Source organism: Triticum dicoccoides, chromosome 6A, assembly GCF_002162155.2.
Source record: "Triticum dicoccoides isolate Atlit2015 ecotype Zavitan chromosome 6A, WEW_v2.0, whole genome shotgun sequence".
NCBI classification, from domain to species: Eukaryota; Viridiplantae; Streptophyta; class Magnoliopsida; order Poales; family Poaceae; genus Triticum; species Triticum dicoccoides.
In genome coordinates this window covers 327,553,126-327,580,951 of record NC_041390.1, presented here as the reverse complement: position 1 = coordinate 327,580,951, position 27,826 = coordinate 327,553,126, and the positions used below count along the sequence as shown (strand labels likewise).

At 41.9% G+C, this 27,826-nt stretch overlaps 1 pseudogene; it reads right to left on the bottom strand.

Annotated features, from left to right (window-relative positions):
• LOC119315851 lies at positions 1–27,320 on the bottom strand (annotated as a pseudogene).
• Between the last annotated feature and the right edge of the window lie 506 nt (positions 27,321–27,826).

Below are 27,826 nucleotides of genomic sequence, written 5' to 3'. Positions count from 1 at the left end.
TCCATGTCCTCTATTTTGAGACGGCATCGCACCCGTGTCACCACTTAACTTGGTTTCCACCTTGTTGTCGATGGTCAGGTTCTCCTCTAATCACAATGCGTTTGAACGTTAGCAATCTTGAGGCAGTGATTTCGGCTGCGCACACCCGTCAATGAGCCACACCTACGCAAGATAATAATTAAAATTTGAAAAGATTATGTCCATCTATCTATCATAGTGAGAAGGAATTTGAATGAAGTGGGATCTCACCTTGGATACTGCGTTGTTTCCTTAGCTATGTCCATCTCTTTGAATTGAACGTTATTTGTGAAATATCCAAAGCAAACTTAAAATTCCAGTGCATTAGCAACTGCAAGAATTAAAAGTTCTCATTGATATACAATCTGCAACATTATCTGTATTCTCTATTCCCTATAAGCAGTAGTAGCGCACACACAATTTTTTTTGCCTCATGATAAATTGTACTCCCTCTGTCCGAAAATAGTTGTCATCGAAATGGACACAAAGGGATGTATCTAGAACTAAAATACATCTAGATACATCCCCTTTTATACATTTCAGTGAACGTGTATTAGTAATCAGCAAACGTGATAGCAATCTGCCAACGTGGTCTACACTTCGAATTATTTATTAGTAATCTGCCGCTATTCTCCCTTTCTTCTGGATCTTGCAGCCGTTTGTGTCCTTCTCCAGCCCATGGAATTGGTAGTCTGCACTTTGTCTGAATCTCATATGATTAGTAATCTGCTAGCATAGCCACTGACCAACATAGATGGGGCGGGAGCACCAATCAATAATCGTGAGGCGATAGCCAGAGCATCGGTGATACAGATGATTAGGACCCCAGCCCACCCCGCATCTCCCTCTACACTTAACCTCAATCACGACACAGCAGCAGCCTGCCTCTGCTTGCCACCGCTGCTGCTGCTTGCCATTGCTTCTTGCCGTGTATTTCCAATTGAAGAGCAGAAAATATTCAATTGGAGAGCAGAAAATATCTTGAGTGATGCTTTATTGAATCCTTGCTATGCTCTGAACCTTCCAACAAGTGATGGTTACAATGGAGCAACCCCCGTTGCATTGAGCGAGATGGGATTCGAAGAAACAATTGAGTGCTACCAAAAATTTAAGTGCTCACTATCCAGATGTGTGCATCAGTAACAAAACTTGTCTTGCTGAATGATACTCCAAAATGCAACAAGAAGACCATCCTGAATGCGTAAACTGGAGGACATTTGCATTGCAACATCTCTAATTCTGCTACTCTATGTACAACTCAGCACGCAATTTGCACTCTACGTACAAATCCTCTTTATCTCTCAACTCATATAGAAAACATCAAGCTGAAGCAAACATCTGCGGCTCTCCAACATCCAATTGTCATATTCCCCACTTCGGGATGCAGTCATCACCTCGCGACCGCATCCGCGTGGCTATCCTGGGATCTCCAGCTTGTGCTCTGGCTACTGAGTCCACGGGTGAAAACCGAGCTCCACTCCAACCTCGAGGATGGGTGTGTCCAAAGCAAGCAAACATGTTGTCGAACATGCATCTGCTAACTCCTCTCTGTGACGAACGGCTCCCTCTCGATGACCATGAGATCTTCCTCAGTGCATCACCATTGTTGAAACCCCCATCCACCTCAGTGTAGACAACTGGGAGGAGAGATCCCTCTCATCGGCCCTCCTGCCACCAGCGAACCTCCTAACATCAAAGCCTCCACCAGGGAGCCACCAAATCGTAAACCCAACCATCGTCTCCTCCTCACTGCCAGCCTCAGCCCCGATGTTGCTGCCCTGGTCGTCGACGGCACTGAGGTCAATCAATGGAGCAGGCCGCACCACATCTGTGGGCAGCTTGTGCCGGCACACGAGACACGAGTTACGCAGCACGAGCCACGGCAGGATGCAGTCCTAGTGGTACATGTGGCTGTGGGGCATCTCCTTGGCCTAGTCGCCCAGCTCGAAGGCCTCCTTGCAAACTAAGAAGTGGGAATCAGCGCAGGTGGTGACGAAGACGGTGGGCATGATCTTGATGGCGGCCTTGCAATCCGGCGGGTTGTCACAGGGGCGGACGGCGCTGAAGCCGCCGGCCTCGCTCTGGGCGAGCTTCTTGAGGAACCGCTCGAGTCTGGACCCCATGAGGAAGTCAAACATGGTCTCGGGCAACGGGCGGAGGCCGGATCCGGTGCCGTCGTCATAGAAGAGCTCGAAGCTGCTGGTGGCGCCGGGGGTCTCGTCGCAGGGAGGGTTGATGGAGCGCTAGGGCACGATGACTAGGTTGTACGACGACCCCGGAGCGGTCACCCGAGGCGCCACACCGGCTACGGCGGGGCAGGACCTCGTTGACCCCGTGGGGGTGGAGGGCGCGACGGCCCAGTGCGGCGGTGACGCGTCCATCTGCTCCAAGAAGCTGCCGTCACAGCCGGGGCGGCAGGGAAGCTCAGGTCGTAGGAGCTGTCGGTGGATAAGATAAAGAAAGGAGCGCGAGCGTAATTCTTACAAAGTGCAGGGGCTAATTTGCAAAATCGAATTGTTTTCCCTGTCCACTTAAATACGGACTATGGGTTCAATTTTCAAAAACCACAGGGAATGTCTTCCAAAAACGCCACGACGGTAAACCCGACAGATTCAACTCGTGCTTTATTATTAGGGAAAGATTGGTCTTGAAATACTCATCTAATTTTCAACCGGCCTGAAGAAGTCAAACTTGCCGGTATATCATTAACAAAATTTGTCAGCTCATAAAATTGATGACTCCGGGTCATAATTATAGTTAACATCAAGCTTGAAAATGTACCTCTTATATGCATATCACTTGTAGCCCCAAGTCTTAAGAAGGTAGCGTAGCAATAACTTAAGAATTGCTTGAGTATAAATGTCACAACCTTGAAGAAATCCGATTTGCTCATCTCTGAATATTCCACATATGTAGCCCCCAAGTGTCGCGTTGTCATGCTTGCAGCAACCTAGGACTTGTAATCACCTTATGCTCATAAAAATTTCAACTAGTGTAGCCCCCAAGGGCCGGCTTAGTAAGATAATACTGAGCTGAGACTTTATATATACTTCATATCATAAGATGTAATCCTCACCATGGGGCTCGAAGCCACGTCCACAAGGTGAAGAGCCTTATACTTTACCAACTGAGTAGTGGACCTTGAATTGTTGACAGGAGCCATTGGTAGCCCCCAAGGGTCGGCTCATTACGATGTGATGAGTCGAGTCTTCAATAAGTCAAGTAAAAATGACTTTGCATTAGCCCCCAAGTGCCATGGTGCATGCTGGCAGTGACATGGGACTTGCATATTTGACATAATCTCCACTTGAATAATGTAGCCCCCAAGTGCCAGGTCATAAGCCTGCAGCGACTCGGGACTAAACCTTCCATTGTAAAATAAATCATATCCATTGATAAAATAATAGCCATTGCACTAAAGTGAGTTTCAAAACCTCAATCATAATACTGGTTATTGATAACCATAATAAAGATCCAGCCAGGTTGGCTATTCAAGATTTGAATAATATAATCACGTATGAAAACCTTAATCATTCAATATCATCATGACAAACCAGCCAAGTTTGGCTATTAAAGATGTGAATACCTTATCGGTTGACAAGTAAATCCGAAGTGTAAATACTCGGTGGCTCTTGGCCGATGGCGACTTAATGCCAATCCGTTGTAATCTGGGATTTTTGTAACCTGACGGCTTATAGCCTTTGTAAAAATCAATAATTGATAACACCTTTGAAACACCAATTTCAATCTTTGATGATGGGCTTGAACTTAATCATTTATATAAGTCATGGCTCTGCAAATCCTGCACAGAGTTTAAGCAACATATGCCCTGGCGATTTAACGTCAAAAGCCAGGGCGGGTAACAACCCAAACATAATATAGTCTTGTGCAATTATGGAAAAGACTAGCATTAAGGCCATTCAAGCATAAACATACTGGCAACTTAAAGTTAAAAGCCAGGGCGGGTTATCAAACCTCGCATATTCATATAACCAGGAAAACGTACCTGTAGGATTAATTTATGTTGTCGGCTTACATTGCCATGCTCAGTGAAGGTAACAATCCAATGATTTATAAGCGCAAGATTCCAATGGCGCAATTCAAAATATACTGGCGACTTAATGTCTAAAGCCAGGGCAGTTTATCAAACCCAAAATATTCTACCATTACTAAAAGACATACCTGTAGATTAATATCACGGTCATACTTTGATAATTATAATCCGGTGCCAGTATCAACCCGGAGTAATGAAATATCATCATTTTGATTGCTCAAGGAAAAATATCCTGGCGACTTAAAGTCCGCTATCAGGGCGGGTTATCCAACTCAAAGATGCTCAATGATGAGTCATATAATCAAGGTTACATGGCCTGTCAAATTAGTCCATACCACCGGCTTAACATGCCACCTGCAGTAAGGGTAACAACCCAAGGATGTAGAGCACAGTGCCCTATCCACAAATTCATACTGCTGGTTTACAACACCGTATGCGGCAAGGGGTAATATCCCAAAACTTAGAGCACAACGCTTCCAAGTATATAAGATCTTCATACACTGGTGACTTATAGTCCAAAGCTAGGTCGGGTTAATAAACACTGGGTAGTTTCATGTATGAACCAGAAGGCATCATAGCCCTCATCGGTTTCTAATCATGTATTAATATGTTCACATGGGAGAAACCTAAAAAAATGTTCAAATCAAATATAAAAAATCAAGGCTTTCATAGGTGGCCAGGCCTAAAAAATCAACTGCTTTCAAGGGCGCATAACCACTGAGTGCACAACGCCCTATCCACAAATTCATACTGCCGGTTTACAACACCGTATGCAGCAAGGGGTAATATCCCAAAACTTAGAGCACAACGCTTAAGATCTTCATACACTGGCGACTTATAGTCCAAAGCTAGGCCAGGTTAATAAACACCGGGTAGTTTCATGTATGAACCAGAAGGCATCATAGCCCTCATCGGTTTTTAATCATATATTAATATGTTCACATGAGAGAAACCTAAAATAATGTTCAAATTAAATAAAAAAATCAAGGCTTTCATAGGTGGCCAGGCTTAAAAAATAAAGTGCTTTCAAGGGCGCACAGCCACTGAGTTAGACATTCATACAAACCTTATAAGCCGGACCTCACATAACCAGTCGTCGTTTTAACTTTGACAAGTTCAGGGTATGTATAAGAATGACTTGTCAAAATTACGGTGGATCGTTCCAGGACTACCTGGGCGGAGTGGCAGACTTAAAAAGGCAGGATAACCCGGGTTTGAAGCCTACCTTGCTTCCAAGCCTGGCTTTTAAGCCTATTACAAGGGTCATAAAAACTCTTGTCCGTTGAACAAAGAGCCCCCAAGTAACATTTTATTTCAGGCATATAAGGCGAATTAACAAGGGTAGTCATAGCTATTCTTGATGAGCAGGAAGCCCCCAAGTGATATATTTTTGAGCTGTGCTCACTGGGTACCTATGTTTGAGTTGTGTTGTGCAACAAACTCTCTTTGGTTCGTGTAACTCGGGCATCAAGCCTCCAAATGATTTGTTAAGGCATGTAAGCCGGAGCAAGAGGGTAAGCAAAGCTATGCTCATTGAGCAGGAAGCCCCCAAGTGACCAATAAGATGAGCCAATAAGGCAGGATACCCATGTTTGAACCGCGCATCATGGCAGCAAGCTCTCTTTGGCAACCTTTAATTTTATTGAGAACTCAAACTTTGCGAGATATGGATTCTTTTTGAACCGGATGTTAAACTGTATATTGAAAGCTTCAAAGCTTTATGGGAGAGAGATGTCTCTTGTACCGGATTTTTAACCGGAATCTTCATTTTGAGCCAAAAATTTTCTCACGTCATTTAAATTTTCATCAATACGGCAGCAGCCTCCGAGACCGGGTTATCTTCCCCTTCAACGTCTTGGGCTTCTTGAATTTGCTGAAACTGGCAAGAGTTGCTGAGTCATATCATTGTAGCCCCCGAGTCTTAAGATGACTCGAGGAGTTGTCTTGAGATTCTCCATACTTGACCGTGATATAAACCGACATATAGTTGAATCGGCGGAATGCTAGAATATGTTGAAGATGGAGGCAAGGTGGCAAGTTGATGACCCTCGTAATACTCATTGTATATCTTTGGCGTTGATAACGCAATGTGAATCCATAGAAGGTTGAGGTCGACTTCGCCGTGTTATAAATGATCTCATATGAGCTGTATCAGTAACTCGGCCAATGGTTCAACCCAACTGGCTATTTGAAGTTAACCAAACTATAATGGCGGCGACTTGTGCGCTTGCCCATTGAGCTATCCGGTGCAGGAGGAGGCTGATAATATAATATGATTTGCTCCAGAATTGTTGGAATAGACCGGACCGCAGGGCGGACAGTAAAGATGACTGATACGTCTCCAACATATCTATAATTTTTGATTGCTCCATGCTATATTATCTACTGTTTTGGACTATATTGGGCTTTATTTTCCACTTTTATATTATTTTTGGGACTAACCTATTAACCGGAGGCCCAGCCCAGAATTGCTGTTTTTTTGCCTATTTCAGTGTTTTGGAGAAACAGAATATCCAATGGAGTCCAAACGGAATAAAACCTTCGGAAACGTGATTTTCTCACCGAACGTGATCCAGGAGACTTGGACCCTACTCCAAGGAGTCAAAGAGCAGGTCACAAGGGTGGGGGCGCCCCCTAGGGCGCACCCCCTGCCTCATGGGCCCCTCGGTGCTCCACCGATGTACCCCTTCCTCCTATATATACATACGTACCCCCAAATGATCAGAACAGGAGCCAAAAACCTAATTCCACCGCCGCAACTTTCTGTATCCACGAGATCCCATCTTGGGGCCTGTTCCGGAGCTCCGCCGGAAGAGGGCCGTCATCATGGAGGGCTTCTACATCATCCTAGCCCCTCCGATGAAGTGTGAGTGGTTTACCTCAGACCTTCAGGTCCATAGTTAGTAGCTAGATGGCTTCTTCTCTCTCTTTGAATCTCAATACGAAGTTCTCCCCCTCTCTTGTGGAGATCTATTCGATGTAATCTTCTTTTTGCGGTGTGTTTGTTGAGACCGATGAATTATGGGTTTATGATCAAGTCTATCTATGAATAATATTTAAATCTTCTCTGAATTATTTTATGTATGATTAGTTATCTTTGCAAGTCTCTTCGAATTATCCGTTTGGTTTGGCCAACTAGATTAGTAGTTCTTGCCATGGGAGAAGTGCTTAGCTTTGGGTTCGATCTTGCGGTGTCCTTTCCAAGTGACAGAAGAGGCAGCAAGGCACGTATTGCATCGTTGCCATCGAGGATAACAAGATGGGGTTTATTTCATATTGCATGAATTTATCTCTCTACATCACGTCATCTTGCTTAAGGCGTTACTCTGTTTTTAACTTAATACTCTAGATGCATGCTGGATAGCGGTCGATGAGTGGAGTAATAGTAGTAGATGCAGAATCATTTCGGTCTACTTGTCACGGACGTGATGCCTATATACATGATCATGCCTAGATATTCTCATAACTATGCTCAATTCTGTCAATTGCTCAATAGTAATTTGTTCACCCACCGTAGAATACTTATGCTCTTGAGAGAAGCCACTAGTGAAACCTATGGCCCTCGGGTCTATTCTCATCATAACAATCTCCATCACTTTAATCTTGCTTTGCTTTTTTACTTTGATTTTACTTTTTACTTTGCATCTTTATACCAAAAATACCAATAAAATTATATCTATAAGATCTCACTCTCGTAAGTGACTGTGAAGGGATTGACAATCCCTAATCGCGTTGGTTGCGAGTAGCTATCGTTTTGTGCAGGTACGAGGGACTTGAGCGTGGCCTCCTACTGGATTGATACCTTGGTTCTCAAAAACCGAGGGAAATACTTATGCTACTCTGCTGCATCATCCCTTCCTCTTCGGAGAAAACCAACGATTTCTGGCGCCGTTGCCGGGGAGTCTACGCAAAAAGTCAACATACCAAGTACCCATCACAATCCCTATCTCTCGCATTACATTATTTGCCATTTGCCTCCCGTTTTCCTCTCCCTCCAATTCACCCTTGCCGTTTTATTCGCCCTCTCTCTCTATATCCTCCCTCTCTATTTGCCCGTTTCTTGTTTGCTCGTATGGTTGGAATAGTTGTTTATTTATTACTAAATAGAGAATCTAAGATCGACGGATCCTCATCCGCTTGCTAATATTTTTAAGAGATCCAATTATGATGAACCAATTGCTAGTGAGTTTTGTGCACTAGACTATCTTTATGAGGTTTTGCTTAAAATTCGTGAATCTGAAAAGTGTGATGAATTACTTTATGAAGCGATTCATGATAGATCTTCGAATAAAAAGCATAATTGCAATGATTTTACTATAAACTCTCTTGATGTCAATTGTACTAATAATATGCAAAACCCTAAGCTTGGAGATGCTAGTTTTGCTATGTCCTCTACTTGTTGCAATGATCATGATTGGGGTGATTCTTTTTATGATATTGAAAATTTATTTAAGCCCCATGATGAATATGAGATTGATAATAGTGTTTGCTATATTATTGAAAGTGGGTTTGGAAGAGTGTCAACTTTAGATCCCACATATTTGGAGAATGTTCAATCTTATGAAGTTTTTGATAAAAGTGGGTCTGGAAAGGTCATGACTTTAGTTAATGTTAATCCCACTATTTTGGAAGAGTGTCAACTTTGCATGCATGTGGATCGTGTTGAAAATATTTTATGTGATAGCTATTTTGTTGAATTTTCTTATGATCCTACATGTAATTATTACGAGAGAGGAAAATATGGTGGTAGAAATTTTCATGTTACTAAATTACCTCTCATTATGTTGAGATTGCTATTGTTTCTTTCCGCTTCCTTGCATATGCTAGTTTTTGGTTGTCTTGATAATTTTTTTGCCTATAATATGCCTATGCATAGTAATTATGTTAGACTTAGATGTGTTTGTCACGTGTTTTATGATGCTCTCTTTGTGCTTCAATTATTGTCTTTCATGTGAGCATCATTGAAATATTATGCCTAGCTATAAGGCTTTAAAGAAAAGCGCTTGTTGGGAGTCAACCCAATATTTATCCTTGCTGTTATTTAATAAATAAATTATTTAGCCTCTGTTTTGGTTGTGTTTTTTGTGTTTAATTAGTGTTTGTGCCAAGTACAACCGTTGGGAAGACTTGGGAAAAGTCTTGTTGAACTTGCTGTAAAAAACAGAAACTTTAGCGCTCACGAGAACTGCTGTCATTTTTATTTGAAGAGTGCTATTAAGTTAATTATTTTTGAAGATCATTAATATATAAATTACTCACGTCAAGCAATTTATTTTAGAATTTTTGGGGTTCCAGATCTTGCGCTAGCTACAGATTACTACAGACTGTTCTGTTTTTGACAGATTCTGTTTTTCGTGTGTTGTTTGCTTATTTTGATGAATCTATGGCTAGTAAAATAGTTTATAATCCATAAAGAAGTTGGAATACAGTAGGTTTAACACCAATAAAAATAAAGAATGAGTTCATTACAGTACCTTGAAGTGGTCTTTTGTTTTCTTTCGCTAACGGAGCTCACGAGTTTTCTACTTTAAGTTTTGTGTTGTGAAGTTTTCAAGTTTTGGGTGAAATCTTTTGATGGATTATGGAACAAGGAGTGGCAAGAGCCTAAGATTGTGGATGCCCATGGCACCCCCAAGATAATCCAAGGACACAAAGAAGTCAAAGCTTGGGGATGCCCCGGAAGGCATCCCCTCTTTCGTCCACTTCCATCGGTAATTTACTTGGAGCTATATTTTTATTCACCAACATGATATGTGTTTTGCTTGGAGCGTCTTGTATTATTTGTGTCTTTGTGTCTTAGTATGCCACAATCATCCTTGCTGTACACACCTTTTGAGAGAGCCATACATGAATTAAAATTTGATAGAATACTCTATGTGCTTCACTTATATCTTCTGAGCTATGTAGTTTTGCTCTATGTGCTTCACTTATATCTTTTGAGCTAAGTAGTTTTGCTCTATGTGCTTCACTTATATCTTTTGAGCGTTATAATTTTGCTCTATGTGCTTCAGTTTGATCTTTTAGAGCACGGCGGTGGATTTGTTTTAAAGAAACTATTGATCTCTCATGCTTCACTTAAATTATTTTGAGAGTCTCTTAATAGCATGGTAATTTGCTTAATAATAATATGCTTGGTATTCAAGATTTGTGAAACTTTCTTTTGAGGGTGTTGAATACTAAGAAAAGGTTGAAGCATGATAATTGTTTTGAGATATGGAGGTGATAATATTAAAGTCATGCTAGTTGAGTAGTTGTGAATTTAAAGAATACTTGTGTTAAAGTTTGTGATTCCCTTAGCATGCACGTATGGTGAACCGTTATGTGATGAAGTTAGAGCATGATTTATTTATTGATTGTCTTCCTCATGAGTGGCGGTCGGGGATGAGCGATGGTCTTTTCCTACCAATCTATCCCCCTAGGAGCATGCGCGTAATACTTTGCTTTGATAACTTCTAGATTTTTGCAATAAGTATATGGGTTCTTTATGACTAATGTTGAGTCCATGGATCATACGCACTCTCACCCTTCCACCTTTGCTAGCCTCTCTAATACCGCGCACTTTTCACCGGTATCATACACCTACCATATACCTTCCTCAAAACAGCCACCATATCTACCTATTATGGCATTTCCATAGCCATTCCAAGATATATTGCCATCCAACTTTCCACCATCTAGTTCATCATGACACATTCATCAATGTCATATTTCTTAGCATGATCATGTAGTTGACATAGTGGCAAAGCCACCATTCATAATTTCTTCATACTTGTCACTCTTGATTCATTGCATATCCTGGTACACCGCCGGAGGCATCCATATAGAGTCATACCTTGTTTTAGAATCAAGTTGTAATCATTGAGTTGTAAATAAATAAAAGTTTGATGATCATCATTTAATAGAGCATTGTCCTAAAAAAAAGAGAAAGGCCAAAGAAAAAAAAGAAGGCCCAAAAAAGAGAAAATAAATAAAAAGGGGCAATGCTACTATCCTTTTACCACACTTGTGCTTCAAAGTAGCACCATGATATTCATAGTAGAGAGTCTCTCATGTTATCACTGTCATATACTAGTGGGAATTTTACATTATAGAACTTGGCTTGTATATTCCAATGATGGGCCTCCTCAAGTGCCCTAGGTCTTCATGAGCAAGCAAGTTGGATGCACACCCACTAGTTTCTTTTGTTGAGCTTTCATACATTTATAGCTCTAGTGCATCCGTTGCATGGCAATCCCTACTCACTCACATTGATATCTATTGATGGGCATCTCCATAGCCCGTTGATACGCCTAGTTGATGTGAGACTATCTTCTCCTTTTTGTCTTCTCCACAACCACCATTCTATTCCACCTTGTAACATCCCAAATTTTCAATTTGGAATGTTATACATTAGACCATCATGCATATCATATTTTATTTACTTTTGGGTTTTGATCCTAGAAAATTCTAAGCAACTCAAGGACCCACGGAGAGAGTTGGGGATTTTGTTATTTTCATATTTGAGTTTTCTCAAATTTTGAAAATAGGATCATTTGATTTTATTTATTTTATCATCGATTATTTCTATTACAAATATGAGAGAGGGAATAAAATGAATTTCCCAAAATATAGAAATATTGAGGATTTAAGAATAAAATCAAATAAGATTTATTTCGGAGTTTTTCGATGTTTTTATTTGAATTTAGGAAAAATACGCGTTTTTTAAAATTGCATTTAGGGCCCAAATAAATGTTCACTTTGTCGGGCTTGATTTTAGAAGCCCGGGAAAAATTATTTTGGGATTTTTGGAGTTTGTTTAGTATTTCTTTTTATTTTTCTTCCGAGCGTAATTTTAAAAAAAAGAAACCGACCTTGGGCCGTGCCCGAGCGGGACTCCGCCCGGGGGACGCCCTTAAATAGCGCCGCACCCGAGCCCCCAGCCCATAACGGCCGCCGCCAGCCCACCCGCCCGCCGGAGCCGCCGCCGCCTGCCGGAGCCGCCGCCGCCGCGACGCGCGTCGCCCGAGGTTCGCCGCCGCCTCGAAATCCATGCAGGTTTTTAAAAAAAACCGATTGGTTTTCGTCAGTTTTATTTTCGGTTTTTTTTATTTTATTATTTTTTTCTTTCGGATTAGGTTAATTAATGATTTAATCCGTTCGTCTTTTTTTCTTTTTCGTCGGATTTTCCGCGATTATGTTTTGATCGCGATTTCTGATCCGATTTTCGTTTTAGTATAACTTTTCGCTCGTTTATCGGAATCAGGCGATTCAAGCGCCTGGAGTTTCATCTCGAAACCCTCTGTCTGAATAATCAACTTAAACAAGTTTTTGCCACTGTAAAATTTGACTTAGATCCAGATTACTAAAACGAAGTTGTTTTCTTTCGCCGTTTGACTTTCTTTGCTTCGTTCGATTTGATTCTTTTTGCCAACCGGAGTTCTTAAGTTGAACCTCCTGGTTAGATCTCTTAGTTGAGTTTTACCCGTGCATTAGATGAGTACTTATTGCATACTTGTTTGTTTGTCTGCGATAGAGTACCCGGAGTGCGCCGCCTGTTACTTCGAATCGTTAGGTTTCTCGGATCATCACCAAGGCAAGTAACAATTTGATCATACCTATTGTACTACCCAGTTTTATTGCATTAGATCAATCCTCACACATTACATGATTAGGATCTAATTAAATTGTGGGATGGGAAGTAGATGAGGTAGAACCTATTGCCTGTTTATTGTCAAACCTTTGGGAGTTACTTCTATGTTTGCTTATTATGCCATGCTATGCTAGTAGACGTGGATTGGGTGAGTGATATCCATGACAGATGTGAGATTGATAATTAATGGTTTATCTAAGGTGGCAACTTAAACACACATCTGGGTGGATTGAGGCACCTGGGTATTCCATGACTTGCCTGTTTTCTTTTGGACCGCCACCCAGGCTCAAAGGGATCATGAGACTATTCATACTAGAAACTTCCGTGTGCAGCCACAAGCTATTATGGGCTCTAGCATAGTTGACTAAGTTGTGCGAACTCTTACAGTGGTAGACTAGCAGATGTAGGGGATGTAGGTGGTACGGTCTACCCGATCGTAAGGTGCTAGCGCTTCTGAAAGACTATGTCTCAGTCATCCGTCTTCTCAAACACCATGTAGTGCGAGAAACCAAACGGAGGCGATCGAGTCTTTTGGGGAAAAGTGCGCAAACCTCTGCAGAGTGTAATAAACTAATCATGGTTAGCCGTGTCCCCGGTTATGGACATCTTGAGTATCTAGTACTTGGATTATCATGTGAATCTCATCATGTTACCTTAATTAATATTGTTGGGTTTTAATGATGTTACTTAATTGGGATTGAGAATGCTGTCAACCATTCTCAATGTTTAACAACCACCTTGATAGTAATTAAAATTTTATTCCTTTGAAGTAGGGAAAAATTGGCTTTACGCAAAAACTGTAACCATAGAGCTTTCCACCAGCCAAATATGCATATAGTATAGTTGTTGCACTCCATTACTCTCTATGTGTTACCTTGCCAGTATATTCCATGTGCTGACCCGTTTTCGGGCTGCAACATTAATGTTGCAGACTTTTCAGACGACGTTTAAGGAGTTTTTAGGTCGTGGTTCTATACTTTGTGATGTTGTTGGAGTTGATGGACTCACTTATCTTCCAAGCCTTCTGCTGTTATCGTTATTTGATGGCCTTAAGCCATATTTATTGTAATAAGTTCTCTTTTGAGACACTCGATGTAATAAGTGTGTGATTGCTACTCTGCTATAAATCCTCCGAGTACTGTGTGGTGTCAGCATTACTGATCCAGGGATGACACCGGAGCACAGAGATCAGACTGTTTGAGGTCTGGTCGGTACAGAGATGGTATTAGAGCACACGCTGACTGTAGGACATGACCACTAAGCTAAAGACCTAGATCACTACTCACTCTCTTCTCTTCTGACCTCTCATCTTTTCTACTCTTTAGGATGTCGGATGCAAGGAACAAGTTCACGCAACCGGATGAAGATACACCCTTTGGACGCCACTTGAAGGAAGTCACTAGATACCTCAACCTAGGAGTACCAAGCTTCACGGGAACCTACAACGCCACTTTACCTGATGAAGAGCGCTGGATGATTCAAGTTCAAGTTCCAGGAAGGACGTTCATGCCAGTCACTGAGCCCATAGAGTTTTCTTTTGATGCACCAACTTGGAGTCTAGGAAAGAGTATGGCAGCTCACATCACCATGGGACACATTGGAGAAGTCTACCGCAAGGATCTTAAGGATACTATATACCAGATTTGTGGGCGCCGAGATGAACACTGCGAGATGATCAGCACCAGGAAGGATAGATCAATCGCAGCTTTTATCCAAGAGTTAAACCAGCACATTCGACGACAGGAGAATCAGATGTGCGCCGACATGATAGATCAGAATAAGGCTAAGACTAGAATCAAGGAATTGGAGGAAGAACTCAAGGCTACACGTGAAGATTATGAATAAGAAATTGAAGTACTAGTGGATAAGAATGCCGACCTAACAATGAAGTTAGCGATATTTATGGGGGGCCCGACACCAGTAGATGAAGACGAAGAACCCAAGGAGATTAGCCCGGAAGACTACATCATCATCGGCGGCACCGACTCGGAACAAGATAGTAGCAATGATGATTATGTTGATGAAGTAGGAGCAGATATTATGGAGTCAACAACCGTAGAATATTTCTAGTAGACCACCTCATCAGTAGTAGAAGTCCACCATGTAAATATAGTAGTCCGAGCACTTTGCGATAGTTAGATCGATTGTATGCCTTTGTTTGTTTGAATGAAGTGAATTGTTTGCTTTTGCCTCATGTGCATATGGGTAGTGTTTTCTCTTTAGACCCCCTCTATTCTTATATCTCATCTTTTCTAAACCCTCAGATGCCTCCGAGACGTGACCCCAGATTTGCCTTTCCGCCGGAGCTCACCCAGTTGATCCAGCAGCAGAACACATTGATGCAGTTGCTAGTCCAGAATCAGAATCAGGGGAACAACAACAACAACCCACCACCACCACCACCTGTTGACCACTTAGCCCGTTTTCTTAGGCTGAATCCTCCGGTGTTTTCCAGTAGCACCGAGCCGATAGTAGTAGATGATTGGCTCCACAAGACAGCTAGGGAGTTGACCACAGCAGGATGCACAGATGCGGAGAAGGTGAAGTTTGCCGCACATCAGTTAGAAGGAACCGCAGCATCATGGTGGGAGAATTTCACAGCCACTTTCCCAGCCGACACTGTCACATGGGACCAGTTTCAGCAGGCTTTCCGTACTGCCCACGTTTCAGCAGGAGCTATGGCCATGAAGAAGCGTGAGTTTCGTAACTTACTCCAAGGAGGACGGACAGTTGGCCAGTATGTGGAGGAGTTTAGTAAGCTAGCATGTTATGCCCTAGATGACGTTGCTACGGATGCAGCTAAGCAGGAGAAGTTTCTGGAAGGACTGAATGATGAGTTGAGCATGCAGTTGATGGTAGCAACCTTCAACAACTACCAGGAGTTGGTAGATCGTGCTCTTATGATTGAAGGCAAGCAGCAGCAAATTGAGAACCACAAGAGGAAGTATGGACAAGGAAAGTATAATTCAGGAGCTCAGCAGAAGCCACGTTTTACCCCTAGACCGGGAGGACATTTTCAGCATACCCATGGAGTAGGTAGCTCGCACAATCACAATGGCACCAAGAATGGTAATGGCAATGGAGGAAGCAATGGCCAGAACCGCACCAACCCCTCAACCCCAGCCAAGAAGGACTTGAGCCAAGTCACTTGCTATAAGTGTTCGAAGCCAGGACATTATGCAAATGAATGTCCTGAAGGCCAAAATGGCAATGGAAGTTCTGGGAAGAAGCCGAACCCTTTCAACAGGGGACAGGTGAACCACATTAGCATGGAGGAGGTTGAAGCTCAGCCCGATGCAGTAATAGGTACGTTTTTGGTTAAGTCATTTACTGCACTCGTTCTTTTTGATACTGGTGCATCGCATTCATACATCTCAAGGGGATTTGTGGATAAGTATAACCTACCAACCCAAGCCCTTAGGTCACCCATGTTAGTAACCTCGCCTGGAGTAGAGTATGTGGCTAGTCTATGGTGTGATCGGTTACCATTAAGGATTGGTAACTATGTTTTTCCCTCAGACCTAATAGTATTGAAATCTCAAGGATTGGATGTGATATTAGGCATGGATTGGTTATCAAAGTATGAAGGGAATATTGAATGTGCTAGTAAGTCAATTTTGCTTACCACACCAGAAGGGAGAAGGATTAAGTATGTATCCCGACATGTGCCGAAGAGGACTCAAGTAAATTGCTTAACAGGAGTTGTGCAGGAGGAAGTACCAGTGGGTAAGGGATTTCCCTGATGTATTTCCAAAAGAGTTGCCAGGCATGCCACCGGATAGAGATATTGAGTTCTTGATTGAGGTATTGCCAGGCACAGGGCCAATATCAAAGAGACCATATAGGATGCCAGCAAAGGATTTGGTGGAAATTAAGAAACAGATTAAAGAATTACTAGATAAGGGATATATTCGCCCAAGTTCTTCACCTTGGGGATCACCAGTACTACTAGTGGAGAAGAAGGATGGATCGTTAAGGATGGTTGTTGATTATCGAGGATTGAATGAAGTAACGATCAAGAACAAGTACCCACTACCAATGATCAACGATCTATTTGATCGATTGCAAGGAGCTAAGGTATTTTCCAAGATCGATCTGCGATCAGGATACCACCAGTTGAAGATTCGAGAACTGGACATTCCGAAGACAGCTTTTACCACCAGGTATGGGCTGTATGAGTATACCGTTATGTCATTTGGTCTGACTAACGCGCCTGCCTATTTTATGAACATGATGAACAAAGTGTTTATGGAGTTTTTGGATAAGTTCGTCGTAGTGTTCATTGATGATATCCTGGTTTATTCGAAGAACGAAAAGGAGCATAAGGAGCATTTGCGTTTGGTACTTGGAAAGCTCAGAGAACACCTATTATATGCCAAGTTCAGCAAATGTGAGTTTTGGTTGAAGGAAGTAGGATTCCTCGGACACGTTATATCAGGAGAAGGTATAGCAGTAGATCCCGCTAATGTTGAAACCGTGACCAAGTGGGAAGCCCCAACAACAGTTGGAGAGATCCGAAGTTTTCTTGGACTCGCAGGATACTATCGGAGATTTATTGAGAATTTCTCAAAGATTGCGAAGCCTATGACAGAGTTGTTGAAGAAAGATACCAAGTTCATATGGACTGAGCAGTGTGAGGCTAGTTTCCAGGAGTTGAAGAACGCTTGGTTACCTCACCAGTGTTGATTTTGCCAGACCATACCAAAGATTATGAGGTGTATTGCGACGCTTCACGTCGAGGACTTGGAGCAGTGCTTATGCAGGAAGGGAGAGTTGTTTCATATGCCTCAAGACAACTGAAGCCCCAAGAGTTGAATTATGCTACGCATGATTTGGAGTTAGCAGCCGTAGTGCATGCATTGAAGACATGGAGACATTTCCTCATTGGAAATCATTGTGAGGTGTACACGGATCATAAGAGTTTGAAGTACATTTTCACACAGAAGGAGTTAAATCTCAGACAAAGGAGATGGTTGGAGCTTATTAAGGATTATGATATGAAATTGCATTATCACCCCGGAAAGGCTAATGTAGTAGCTGACGCATTAAGCCATAAGAGCCATGTCAATACGTTAATGACGGGAGAAATACCAAGGGAGTTAGCAGAAAATCTTCGTGAACTATGTTTGGAAATAGTTCCGAGAGGCTATGTAGCAGCGTTGGAGATTCAGTCAACTTTGATGGATAGAATCAGAGAAGCTCAGAAAGCTGACAAAGAGATTGCCGCTATAAAGGAGAAACTGAGCAAAGGAAAAGCTAAAGGATTTCGTGAGGATGAGAACGACACCCTATGGTTTGAAGACCGTGTTTATGTGCCCAATGACCTGAAGATCAGGAAGTTGATACTGCAAGAGGCACACGACTCGCCATATTCAATTCACCCAGGAAATACCAAGATGTACCTGGATTTGAAGGATATTTTCTGGTGGACCGGAATGAAGAAGGATATAGCGGGGTATGTAGCCGTTTGTGATGTATGCCAGAGAGTAAAGGCGGAGCATCAGAAGCCAACAGGATTGTTACAACCATTGCCGATACCTGAATGGAAGTGGGATAAGTTAGGCATGGATTTTATCACGGGATTGCCCAGGACTCGTTCAGGCTATGACTCGATTTGGGTTGTAGTTGATCGATTGACGAAAGTAGCTCATCATCCCAGTAAAGACCACTTATACCAGTGCTAAGTTGGCAAAAATATGCATGACCAAAATAGTATGTCTGCATGGAGTTCCGAGAAGTATTGTATCAGATAGAGGAACCCAGTTTACCTCAAAGTTCTGGAAGCAGTTGCACGAAACTTTGGGAACCAGGCTAGAATTCAGTACAACTTTTCATCCACAAACAGATGGGCAGACCGAGAGAGTAAATCAGATTTTGGAGGATATGCTGAGAGCTTGTGCGCTAGATTATGGATCTAGTTGGGACAAAAATTTGCCATATGCAGAGTTCTCTCACAACAACAGTTACCAAACTAGTTTAAAGATGGCCCCTTTCGAAGCCTTATACGGAAGGAGGTGCAGGACACTGTTGTCGCGGGACGAAGTTGGAGACCGCTAGTTGTTTGGTCCTGACTTGATTAAGGAGTCTGAACAGAAGGTGAAATTGATTCGCGATAGGCTAAAGGTAGCCCAATCCAGACAGAAGAGTTATGCAGATTCTAAACGCAAGGAGACAGTTTACGAAGTTGGAGACAAAGCTTATCTTCGAGTATCTCCACTTCGGGGAACAAAGCGTTTTGGAGTTAAAGGGAAGTTAGCGCCACGATTTGTAGGAACATATCGAATTTTGAAGCGTATGGGAGAAGTGGCCTACAAGTTGGAATTGCCCGAAGGATTGTCAGGAGTTCATGATGTGTTCCACGTTTCTCAGTTAAAGAAGTGTCACGCGGAGATAGCTGACATACCATTGAGAGACACAGTGCCTATGGAAACTATTCAGTTGGATAACGATTTGACCTACGAGGAGAAACCAGTTAAGATCCTCGAGTTTGCCAACCGAGTTACCCGCAGCAAAGTTATCAAGTTTTGCAAGGTTCAGTGGAGCCACCACACGGAGGATGAAGCCACCTGGGAGCGAGAGGAAGATTTGCTCAAGGACCACCCTCACCTAATTTCTAGCCAACCCGAATCTCGAGGGCGAGATTCATCTTAAGGGGGGTAGGTTTGTAACATCCCAAATTTTCAATTTGGAATGTTATACATTAGATCATCATGCATATCATATTTTATTTGCTTTTGGGTTTTGATCCTAGAAAATTCTAAGCAACTCAAGGACCCACGGAGAGAGTTGGGGATTTCGTTATTTTCATATTTGAGTTTTCTCAAATTTTGAAAATAGGATCACTTGATTTTACTTATTTTATCATCGATTATTTCTATTAAAAATATGAGAAAGGGAATAAACTGACTTTCCCAAAATATAGAAATATTGAGGATTTAATAATAAAATCAAATAAGATTTATTTAGGAGTTTTTCGATGTTTTTATTTGAATTTAGGAAAAATACGCGTTTTTCTAAATTGCATTTAGAGCCCAAATAAATGTTCACTTTGTCGGGCTTGATTTTAGAAGCCCGGGAAAAATTATTTCGGGATTTTTGGAGTCCGTTTAGTATTTCTTTTTATTAAAAAAAACAAAAAAAACGAAACCGACCTTGGGCCGTGCCCGAGCGGGACTCCGCCCGGGGGACGCCCTTAAATAGCGCCGCACCCGAGCCCCCAGCCCATAACCGCCGCCACCAGCCCCGCCGCCCGCCGGAGCCGCCGCCGCCGCCGCGACGCGCGTCGCCCGAGGTTCGCCGCCGCCTCGAAATCCGTGTCGGTTTTTTAAAACCTATTGGTTTTCGTCGGTTTTATTTTCAGTTTTTTATTTTATTTTATTATTTTTTTCTTTCGGATTAGGTTAATTAACGATTTAATCCGTTCGTCTTTTTTTCTTTTTCGTCGGATTTTCTGCGGCTATTTTCTGATCGCGATTTCTGATCCGATTTTCGTTTTAGTATAACTTTTCGCTCGTTTATCGGAATCAGGCGATTCAAGCGCCTGGAGTTTTGTCTCGAAACCCTCTATCCGAATAATCAACTTAAACAAGTTTTTGCTACTGTAAAATTGGACTTAGATCCAGATTACTAGAACGAAGTTGTTTTCTTTCGCCGTTTGACTTTCTTTGCTTCGTTCGATTTGATTCTTTTTGCCAACAGGAGTTCTTAAGTTGAACCTTCTGGTTAGATCTCTTATTTGAGTTTTACTCGTGCATTAGATGAGTACTTATTGTATGCTTGTTTGTTTGTCTGCGATAGAGTACCCGGAGTGCGCCGCCTGTTACTTCGAATCGTTAGGTTTCTCGGATCATCGGTAAGGCAAGTAACAATTTGATCATACCTTTTCTACTACCCAGTTTTATTGCATTAGATCAATCCTCACACGTTGCATGATTACGATCTAATTAAATTGTGGGATGGGAAGTAGATGAGGTAGAACCTATTGCCTGTTTATTGTCAAACATTTGGGAGTTACTTCTATGTTTGCTTATTATGCCATGCTATGCTAGTAGACGTGGATTGGGTGAGTGATATCCATGACTGATGTGAGATTGATAATTAATGGTTTATCTAAGGTGGCAACTTAAACACACATCTGGGTGGACTGAGGCACCTGGGTATTCCAGGACTTGCCTGTTTTCTTTTGGACCGCCACCCAGGCTCAAAGGGATCATGAGACTATTCATACTAGAAACTTCCGTGTGCAGCCACAAGCTATTATGGGCTCTAGCATAGTTGACTAAGTTGTGCGAACTCTTACAGTGGTAGACTAGCAGATGTAGGGGATGTAGGTGGTACGGTCTACCCGATCGTAAGGTGCTAGCACTTCTGAAAGACTATGTCTCGGTCATACGTCTTCTCAAACACCATGAAGTGCGAGAAACCAAACGGAGGCGATCGAGTCTTGTGGGAAAAGTGCGCAAACCTCTGCAGAGTGTAATAAACTAATCATGGTTAGCCGTGTCCCTGGTTATGGACATCTTGAGTATCTAGTACTTGGATTATCATGTGAATCTCATCATGTTACCTTAATTAATATTGTTGGGTTTTAATGATGTTACTTAATTGGGATTGAGAATGCTGTCAACCATTCTCAATGTTTAACAACCACCTTGATAGTAATTAAAATTTTATTCCTTTGAAGTAAGGAAAAATTGGCTTTACGCAAAAACTGTAACCATAGAGCTTTACACCAGCCAAATATGCATATAGTATAGTTGTTGCATTCCATTACTCTCTACGTGTTACCTTGCCAGCATATTCCATGTGCTGACCCGTTTTCGGGCTGCAACGTTAATGTTGCAGACTTTTCAGATGACGTTTAAGGAGTTTTTAGGTCGTGGTTCTATACTCGGTGATGCCGTTGGAGTTGATGGACTCTCTTATCTTCCAAGCCTTCCGATGTTATCGTTATTTGATGGCTTAAGCCATATTTATTTTAATAAGTTCTCTTTTGAGACACTCGATGTAATAAGTGTGTGATTGCTACTCTGCTATAAATCCTTCGAGTACTGTGTGGTGTCAGCATTACTGATCCAGGGATGACACCGGAGCACAGAGATCAGACTGTTTGAGGTCTGGTTGCTACACACCTATTGTGCTATATCCATGGCTCACGCTCATATATTGCGTGAAGATTGAAAAAGCTTTGAAAAAGTTAGAGTATGAAACAATTGCTTGGCTTGTCATCGGGGTTGTGCATGATTTAAATATTTTGTGTGGTGAAGATAGAGCATAGCCAGACTATATGATTTTGCAGGGATAACTTTCTTTGGCCATGTTATTTTGAGAAGACATAATTGCTTTGTTAGTATGCTTGAAGTATTATTATTTTTATGTCAATATAAACTTTTGTCTTGAATATTTCGAATCTGAATATTGATATCACAATTAAGAAGATTTGCGTTGAAATTATGACAAGTAGCACTCCGCATCAAAAATTCTTTTTTTATCATTTACCTACTCGAGGACGAGCAGGAATTAAGCTTGGGGATGCCTGATACGTCTCCAATGTATCTATAATTTTTGATTGCTCCATGCTATATTATCTACTGTTTTGGACTATATTGGGCTTTATTTTCCACTTTTATATTATTTTTGGGACTAACCTATTAACCGCAGGCCCAGCCCAGAATTGTTGTTTTTTGCCTATTTCTGTGTTTCGGAGAAACAGAATATCAAATGGAGTCCAAACGGAATAAAACCTTCGGGAACGTGATTTTCTCACCGAACGTGATCCAGGAGACTTGGACCCTACTCCATGGAGTCAAAGAGGAGGTCACGAGGATGGGGGTGCGCGCCCCCTAGGGCGCGCCCCTGCCTCGTGGGCCCTTCGGTGCTCCACCGACGTACTCCTTCCTCCTATATATACATATGTACCCCCAAACGATCAGAACAGGAGCCAAAAACCTAATTCCACCGCCGCAACTTTCTGTATCCACGAGATCCCATCTTGGGGCCTGTTCCGGAGCTCCGCCGGAAGAGGGCCGTCATCACGGAGGGCTTCTACATCATCCTAGCCCCTCTCTCTTTGAATCTCAATACAAAGTTCCCCCCCTCTCTTGTGGAGATCTATTCGATGTAATCTTCTTTTTGCGGTGTGTTTGTTGAGACCGATGAATTGTGGGTTTATGATCAAGTTTATCTATGAATAATATTTGAATCTTCTCTAAATTCTTTTATGTATGATTGGTTATCTTTGCAAGTCTCTTCGAATTATCTGTTTGGTTTGGCTAACTAGATTGGTAGTTCTTGCCATGGGAGAAGTGCTTAGTTTTGGGTTCGATCTTGCGGTGTCCTTTCCCAGTGACAGAAGGGGCAGCAAGGCACATATTGCATCGTTGCCATCGAGGATAACAAGATGGGGTTTATTTCATATTGCATGAATTTATCTCTCTACATCATGTCATCTTGCTTAAGGCGTTACTCTGTTTTTAACTGGATAGCGGTCGATGAGTGGAGTAATAGTAGTAGATGCAGAATCGTTTCGGTCTACTTGTCACAGACGTGATGCCTATATACATGATCATGCCTAGATATTCTCATAACTATGCTCAATTCTGTCAATTGCTCAACAGTAATTTTTTCACCCACCATAGAATACTTATGCTCTTGAGAGAAGCCACTAGTGAAACCTATGGCCCCCGGGTCTATTCTCATCATATCAGTCTCCATCACTTTAATCTTGCTTTGATTTTTTACTTTGCTTTTACTTTTTACTTTGCATCTTTATACCAAAAATACCAACAATATTATATGTATCAGATCTCACTCTCGTAAGTGACCGTTAAGGGATTGACAACCCCTAATCGTGTTGGTTGCGAGTAGCTATCGTTTTGTGCAGGTACAAGGGACTTGAGCGTGGCCTCCTACTGGATTGATACCTTGGTTCTCAAAAATTAAGGGAAATACTTATGCTACTCTGCTGCATCATCCCTTCCTCTATGGGGAAAACCAACGCAAGCTCAAGACGTAGCAATGACCGCAACATCAAAGACAAGCATGGGCACAGATATATGAGTCGGTCGTGGCATTATAAGCCGATGCAGACATGGAGTAATCCGCAGGCACGGTCCTGGTAAGTTGATGTAAACCGGGCCGCAAGAGCAGTGGCTTGCACATACATCCGTCGAGCATCCTTGCACAGTTAGATGCTAGCGCATGCGAATGGTGGCGCGAGCTATACATCCATGACACGACCATCACTCTTGTAGTGAATAATTATCCTGCACAAACAATATCGCAAGACAAAGTAATTGCTCTTTAAAGAATAATAGCATATCAACAAAAATTAACTGGATAGAATTCACCTGAATTATTTGGACAACGGATGTGAAACGCCCGCGAGAATTTGTTTAGGATGTCTTTGCTGACGATACTGCGGTTTGAACCTTTGAACAGAGAAAACTACTAGTACCATTACTTGGCCTTGTGTAAGTGCATGTAATTAGGTTTTTGTTCATCAAAAGCCTTTGGAATCATTACTCAAGTCACCTTACGCAAGTGGTAGAAAATTATAACTTCTTGGCCTAGTGTGGTCTGCAGCACATTACTAGGAAAAGGCCTACTAATGGCGCACCTATTTTGGCTACTAATGGTGCACTACAGGTGCGCCATTAGTACCACGCCACTAGAATATTTTAGTAATGGTGCACCACAAGTGCACCATTAGTATCTGGTATACTAATGGCGCACCACACGTGCGCCATTAGTATCCCACAGGTGCGCCATTAGTATCTGGTGTACTAATGGCGCACCTCATGGAAGTGCGCCATTAGTAACAATTTTTTTAATTTTTTTCGTTTTTTCTTAATCTCAGGTCACTATTTCACATATGAGATATCCAACACACATATATACAACAAGCATCCATATAACAATCATATCCAACACACAAGTTTCATCATATATACATACATAGCCAACACATAGTTCCATCGTTACATATTACAAAAGTTTCACATTGTTCAACCAACACCTTATCCATCAATTCACAAAAGTTTCACATTGATACAAAATAAAAACACAAATGGAAAAGAAGCACTCCATCCATGCAAGCTTCCGTGAATTAAATCAAATCTGCAAAATAATAAACAAGAAGTTAGAAGAAGAAGAAGAAGAAGAAGACTAGAAGAATACTAGAAGAAGAAGAACACTAGAAGAATACTAGAAGAAGAATAAGAAGAATAAGAAGAAGAATAAGAAGAATAAGAAGAAGACTATAAGCTTATTATGTAAACTTGATCATTTTGTGCTAATATAAGTAATTTTGAAGCTAACCTATAGGAAACTAAGCATATAAGCTCTCTATGTTAGCATATTAGAGCCAACTTAGGTAAAATGAAGCTAACCTATGTCATTTTGGAAAAGAAGAAGAATAAGAAGAATAAGAAGTAGACTATAAGCTTATTATGTAAACTTGATCATTTTGTGCTAACATAAGTTATTTTGGAGCTAACCTATAGGAAACTAAGCATATAAGCTCTAAGTTAGCATATTAGAGCCAACTTAGGTAAAATGAAGCTAACATATGTCATTTTGGAAAAGAAGAAGAATAAGAAGAAGACTATAAGCTTATTATGTAAACTTGATCATTTTGTGCTAACATAAGTAATTTTGGAGCTAACCTATAGGTAACTAAGCATATTAGAGAGAACATAGGTAACTAAGTATATATATATATATCATTTTGGAGATCTGACATACCTGACATAGTTCAGTTCTCATTGTTCTTCTCCTTCTCCTTCCTCAGCCTGATGCGCCAAGAGCGGTGAGGCGGTGGAGGCAGCTGTGGGATGTAGTCTTCTACCACAATTGGCGTGGTCATGTCGCCCAGTTGTGGGATCGCCGGCGCCACCACCGGTGCGTGGTCATTGTCAGGCACCACCACCATCGTGAGGCCACCTTTAGGCAGGACGGGCACGACCATCGCTAGGTCATCCTCAGCCACCACCATCTCTTGCCCATGGTCAGCCATCACCATATCTTGCCCATGGTGAGCCACCACCATCTCTTGCCCATGGTCAGCCACCACCATCTCTTGCCATTGGTCAGCCACCACCAGCGCTAGGTCATCCTCAGCTTGATGCCCATCGTCATCCTGCAGCTCCTCATCCCCACTCTGCTCCTCTTCTCCCGCACTCCAGTCCGGATCATCCTTCTTGTTGTCTTTGCTGCTGCCAGAATCGCTGCTGCTTTCGCTAAAGCCAGAATCACTGTTGCTTTTGCTACAGCCATAATCGCTGCTGCTTTGGCTTTAGCCAGTGTCGCTGCTCCTGCTCCCATTGCCTGTCCAAATGCAACAATGACCGTTAACAATCAATGTGAGACAAAGCCAAATGTAGAGGAATAAGAAGAGGCAGAACACACTGGCATCTTCGTCGTCAGCATAGCGCATGCGACACATAGTCGCGTTGAAGGCCTTCACGGTGAGCATTGTGGCATCGTTGTCGTACCTGAAGAGAAGAAAGTACCCGGTCTGCAAGTCATAGGCACTGTAGAACTTCTCCCAGCCACGGCACAGGTACATGTGGCCCTCCTCGATCACCAACTCCACGTCCCATAGCCTGCAAACCCCGCTGCTGGCCTGTCGGAGCTTCACATTATTTGGCGGATCTTCACCCAGCATGTTCATAAAAGTGTCAGGCAGCCTCTGCAATTTGGGACAAGGAGTGATGTAGCAAATAACAGAGTTATCATAATGAGATGGGTGAAGGGGAGATCTCTCGTTTTATATACCTGCCTCATGGCTGATACTGAAGTCCCAAGTATGATACTAAAGAACTCGAAAGCATCCAACTCGTACTCCGGTGAGGCAGAGTGGCGGTGGCTGCTTCCCCCCATCTCTGATAAGCAGCAGAAGAAACCAATTAGTACCCTTACAACATTATCATACAACATTATCACTACCATCGCCACTGTACTCTAGATTCATTTCAGTTTGTTGGTTTTGTTGTTCTAAAGCCTTTAGCTCCCTAATCCTCTTAAAGTATTCTTCAATGTATGCCTTCTTCTTAGCAACTAATCCATTGAATTTAACAAACTCCTTAGTGCGCCTGTCATTGGTAAAAACATACCACTTTTCCCATGCTAGCGATTCCAAATCGAATCTTCCAGAAGATATGGAACCATGGTCAAACACTTGCGTTGTTCCCTAAGGGCATAAATAACATAGATACAAGAAGATGGAGATTATTGACAAAGGTATTGATTCTTCACTTACAGATGGCAATAATTAGCTCTTTATAAAAAGCCTGCTTCAGACTACTAACTATGACAGAGATGTCTGACAGTAGTTAGCATGGATTTTCTAGCAATTTCAGTTGCAACAGGTAGATAGGCACTTGGCACTTAATAGATCTACTATCAATCTTTACTTTGACTGAGGATCATATATATATAGATAAAAATATATAGGTTCTTACCAGACAGGACTACTTAATACAAAATAAAAATAGTAATTACCATGGAAATTGGCCCTTTTATTATAATCCAGGTAAATTCTTTGTCTGAAATTAGCCATACCATGATACTATGGAAGTGAAATTACCTGAGAACTATCCTGTCCAGATGATTCCTCATGCGGACATGCAAAACAGTTTTGATTGACCTCTGTCGCCATAGTATTTTATGTTGTTCTATTATTTTATTTGAAGACATGAAGGGTTACTTATTTGAAGATGCTACTCCTAAGAAAGGTCAACTTTTCGATCATCAGCCTCTACAATTAAACAATGATGCATTCTTCCTTTTCCTTTCCATCTTCTTCTTCTCCACCTCTCTTCTTTTCTTGTTCTCCTTTTTCTTTCTTCTCCTCCTCTTCTCCTTCTTCCTTTCTTGTTCTGTTTTTCAACTTTCTTCTTATTCTTCTTCCTTTTTTTCCTTTTTCCTCTTCTTCTACTTCTTCTTCTTTTTTTCAACTTTCTTCTTCTAATTATCTAAACCTAAATCTAGCACTAACCTAAACCAACCACTAACCTAAACCTATCAATAACCTAATTAAACCTAAACAGCAAAGAAAAATAGTAGAAAAAAACAAAGAAAATGCTCACCTTGGCTCCGGGGGCAGGGGGTGGTGGTGGACGGCC